The sequence below is a fragment of the Leucopleurus acutus genome (genome assembly GCF_964270905.1).
Source record: "Leucopleurus acutus genome assembly, chromosome: X".
Lineage (NCBI taxonomy): Eukaryota > Metazoa > Chordata > Mammalia > Artiodactyla > Delphinidae > Leucopleurus > Leucopleurus acutus.
This window is the reverse complement of record NC_139148.1, coordinates 79889449-79894973: the sequence shown is the minus strand read 5'-3', so window position 1 is coordinate 79894973 and position 5525 is coordinate 79889449.

The window sequence follows — 5525 nt, the reverse complement described above, 5'->3', positions numbered from 1 at the left end:
TGGAAGTTTTAGCCACAGCAATCAGAGAAGAAAAGGAAATAAAAGGAATCCAAATCGGAAAGGAAGAAGTAAAGCTGTCACTGTTTGCAGATGGCATGATCCTATACATAGAGAATCCTAAAGATGCTACCAGAAAACTACTAGAGCCAATCAATGAATTTGGTAAAGTAGCAGGGTACAATATTAATGCACAGAAATCTCTGGTATTGCTATACACTAATGATGAAAAATCTGAAAGTGAAATCAAGAAAACACTCCCATTTACCATTGCAACAAAAAGAATACAATATCTAGGAATAAACCTACCTAAGGAGACAAAAGACCTGTATGCAGAAAATTATAAGACACTGATGAAAGAAATTAAAGATGACACAAATAGCTGGGGAGATATACCATGTTCTTGGATTGGAAGAATCAACATTGTGAAAATGACTCTACTACCCAAAGCAATCTACAGATTCAATGCAATCCCTATCAAACTACCACTGGCATTTTCACAGAACTAGAACAAAATATTTTGCAATTTGTATGGAAACACAAAAGACCCCGAATAGCCAAAGCAATCGTGAGAATGAAAAACGGAGCTGGAGGAATCAGGCTCCCTAACTTCAGACTATACTACAAAGCTACAGTAATCAAGGCGGTATGGTACTGGCACAAAAACAGAAAGATAGATCATTGGAACAGGATAGGAAGCCCAGAGATAAACCTATGCACATATGGTCACGTTACCTTTGATAAAGGAGGCAGGAATGCACAGTGGAGAAAGGACAGCCTCTTCAATAAGTGGTGCTGGGAAAACTGGACAGGTACATGTAAAAGTATGAGATTAGATCACTCCCTAACAGCATACACAAAAATAAGCTCAAAATGGATTAAGGACCTAAATGTAAGGCCAGAAACTATCAAACTCTTAGAGGAAAACATAGGCAGAACACTCTATGACATAAATCACAGCAAGGTCCTCTTTGACCCACCTCCTAGAGAAATGGAAATAAAAACAAAAATAAACAAATGGGACCTAATGAAACTTCAAAGCTTTTGCACAGCAAAGGAAACCATAAACAAGACCAAAAGAAAACCCTCAGAATGGGTGAAAATATTTGCAAATGAAGCAACTGACAAAGGATTAATCTCCAAAATTTATAAGCAGCTCATGCAGCTCAATAACAAAAAAAACAAACAACCCAATCCAAAAATGGGCAGAAGACCTAAATAGACATTTCTCCAACGAGGATATACAGACTGCCAACAAACACATGAAAGAATGCTCAACATCACTAATCATTAGAGAAATGCAAATCAAAACTACAATGAGATATCATCTCACACCAGTCAGAATGGCCATCATCAAAGAATCTGGGAACAGTGAATTCTGGGTGGGTGTGGAGAGGCGGGAGCACTCTTGCAATGCTGGTGGGAGTGTGAATTGGTACGGCCACTGTGGGGAGCAGTGTGGAGGTTCCTTAAAAACTACAAATGGAACTGCCATGTGACCCAGCAGTCCCACTGCTGGGCATGTACCCTGAGAAAACCATAGTTCAGGGGGAGTCGTGTGCCATGATGTTCATTGCAGCTCTGTTTGCAGTGGCCCAGAGATGGAGGCGGCCTAGGTGCCCATCATTGGATGGGTGGATTGAGAGGATGTGATACATATATACAATGGAATATTACTCAGCCTTAAGGAGAAACGAAATTGAGCTATTTGTGGTGGGGTGGATGGATCTGGAGTCTGTCATGCAGGGTGAAATGAGTTGGAGGGAGAGAGACAGGTGCCGCGTGCTGGCACATATGTATGGAATTTGAGAAAAAAACAATGTCATGAAGGGCCTGGGGGTAGGACAGGGATAGAGATGCAGACCTACTAGAGGGCAGACTTGGGGATATGGGGAGGGCGGGGGGTGAGCTGTGACTGGGCGGGAGAGGGGCATGGATATATATACACTACCAAACGTAAGGTAGATAGCTGGTCGGGGGCAGTCGCATAGCGCAGGGAGATCAGCTCGGTGCTTTGTGACCACCTGGAGGGGTGGGATAGGGAAGGGGGAGGGAGAGAGACACAAGAAGGAAGAGATATGGGAACATATGTATATGTATAACTGATTCACTTTGTTATAAAGCAGAAACTAACACACCATTGTAAGGTGATTATACCCCAATAAAGATGTTAAAAAAATTGTAATTTTATTGATAAAAACCATAATGTGTTCTTTTAAATTTCTCTACTTAATGAAAAACATGAAAGAGTCGTCTTCCTCATATATTCTTATACTCTAACCAATTGTAACCCAAATATTAACTAAGGTCTTATTGTCCAGTAAGACCTAGTTAGAATGAACTTGAATCCCTATCTATGTCTTATGGAAGTCCCAAACTATCTCCAAGAGTTCTATGAATTACTAGAGGATCTAGGTTCTCAGAGTTTCCATTAGCTCCAGGCTCCTACTTCTGCTGAAATACTTCCATTTATAAATTATCTCTTAAAGTGCTATTCCTTTTATGCCTATTTTGAATTGCTTTATATGGATAAAGAAACAATCTTTGTTAGAATGGTAGGTTTTAATAATGGTTTTATGGAAAAGTGTTTCTTGTAGGAGGATTACAACATTGCAAATAACTTTTATTCTTAACTAAACTCCATACTTTATTCAGATTCTTTTAATTCCCTTTTTTTTTAAATTTAAGGTCCTTCTTATGTTAGGGTCCTATCCTATATGCCACATTTATTCAGTGTTCATGTCTCTTTAGACTCCTCCAGCCTGTGACAATTTTTTAGACTTTCTTTGTTTTTGATAACTTTGACAGTTTTGAGGAGTGCTGATCAAGTATTTTGTAGAATACCCCTTGATTTTGGTATGTCAGCTGTTTCTCTTATGGTTAGACTGGGGTTATGGGTTTTGGGAGGTAAACTACCATTCTCAACCCATTATATCAAAAGTACATGCTATCAAAATTACATCACTGATGATGCTAACCTTGATCAACTGGCTGAAGTTGATTTTGCCATATTTTTCCACTATAAAATTACTTCTCCTTCCTTCCTTTTCCAGTTAGAAAGCCTTGCCCACATTTTAAGTGTGGGAAGGACGTCTGCTCCACCTCAGTGAGGGGCCAGTATCTATATATGTTACTGAACTTAGGTTTGGCTCCTCACCCCTCAAAAGTGAATAATGGAGGGGCAAGTGTCAGTAGAAAGGAAAGGTGCTGTATTCAGAAAAGCTGGTGATCTGGGCAGAAGGCAGACTCATGTCCCATGACCAACTCCAAAGTTTCTGCTCAGCCATGACAGTTTTTAAAGGTAAAAAGGAGAAACAATCTCAGTTCATCATTAAGGTAGGAAGTCAGATGCTTCAATTTTCCATTGTTTGCAGACCTACTGACTTCTCCTGATCTTCCTTTAGATGCTAACCTGCTGTGTCATTTACCTGCAAATTTGCTAAGAGGGAAGCTGCGGGAAGAATGTCTGTCATTCTTTAACTAATTAATTCTTCTTTCTTACTCCTTTTAATCCAGGAAAGGAATCAACAGGTTAGGCAAGGCATTTAGTAGAACAGAAGTCAGGAGTTAGGTTAAAGGTTACATAGTGAGCTCATTTTTATAATTAAGGTTTAAGGGGAACAGAATAGACAAACAGGAAAGAGGCAAAAGAGCTGCTTACACATACATTATATGGAATTCTGCTGTATGGGAGATAAGTCTTTTCTCCCTCATTTATTCACCTATTTATATCAGTATGTAAACATAGATATGCTACCTTATTTATTTTATTGCTCAAATTGTTCCAACTTTGGCCATTTGGAGCTCTTTCAGTTGGTTCCTCTGTTCCTTTGACATGTCCTCATCATTGTGAGGTTTTTTTTTTTTTTTTTGAGCACTTTCTTACTTTCTGGCACCATAAGATGTCCCAGGCTCATTTTGTATGTTTCCTATTTCCTGCCCCAGTTCTAGAACTGGCCATTTCTACAAGGATCTATGTTCCCTTTTTTGGGGAATGGAATTAGAAACCACTATCTGAGCATGGGATGTGCTTGTTGCTACTGGAGTGTCATTGCTTCTAAGCCTTCTTAGCAGATAGAGCTAGGAAATGTGTGTGTATATATATATATATATATATATATATATATATATATATATATATATATATATATATACTAATCTGTGTATATACACAGATCTAATAAATAATATACATAAATATATATCCAACCATATCTGTATTGGGCTTGTATCTATGAGTTAAACATGAGTTTATACTGCTGTCTTCAACTCTAACTCAGTACTAAAAGGCTCATTCTAGCTTTCTCTCCTTGCTCATGCATAATCTCACTCACTACCATGGAAAAAAACCTGGCTCCCACCATCCACCAATCATTTACTTATTTATTCAATTCCAGTATATATGTGTATTGGTTTTGGTATTGATAACTTACACACAAGGGAATGACTTTTCCAATCAAAGTACAGTGTTATGTGCCATTACATTGTCTTTAGTCTTATAGGTCCCATACATTTCCAAAGTTACTCAGGTCAACATCTTTCCCATGACCCTCTTCAGTCAGGTTATATTATACATTTGTAATGCAGTTAGATCTTGTTGTCACAGTTTGCATTTCATCCTGAGATACCCTGCCTTTCTAGTTGATGTTTTATAATTTGCATACATTAGGGTTTACTCTTTGTGCTGTAAAGTTCTATGGACTTGATAAATGGATAATGTCAGGTATCTACCACTAGATACATAACAGTATCAACACCATAAAAAATCTCCTGTGATTTATGTAGTGCCTCTCCTCCATCTCAAATCCTGGACAACCAGTGATCAGTTTACCAATTCTATAGTTTTTCATTTTCCAGAATGTTATATAAATAAACTGATATATTTATATATGTAGCCTTCTCATACTGGACTCCTTTACTGAGCAATAAGCATCTACAGCTCATCTATGTTGGAGAGTGGATTAATAGCCTATTCCTTTTAAACAGTGAATAGTACTACATAGTATGGATATACTAGTTTGTTTATACCTTCATTTATTGAAGAACATTTTGGTTGCTCCCAGTTTTTGGTGACCATGATTAAATGCTATAAACATTCATATGCAAGTTTTCATATGGACATAAACTTTCAACTCAGCTGGATAAGTACCTAAGAGTTTGCTTAATGGATTGCATGGTAAGACCATGTTTAGCTTTGTAAAAACTGCCTAAGTGTCTTCCAAAGTAGCTGTGCCATTTTGCATTCCTACCAGAAATAAGTGAAAATTCTTGTTGCTCCAAATCCTTGCCAACACTTGGTATTTTCAGATATTTGGTATTTAAATAATTTAAATAGGTGTGTGGTGATATCTCCTTGTTTTAATTTATATTCCCCTAATGGCAAATGATGTTGAGCATCTTTTTATGTGTTTAATTGCCATCTGTATATCTTCTTTTGTGAGCTGTTCAGGTATTCCCACATTTTTAAATGGGTGATTTATTTTCTTATTGTTGAGTTTTAAAAGTGTTTTATATATTTTGGATATAAG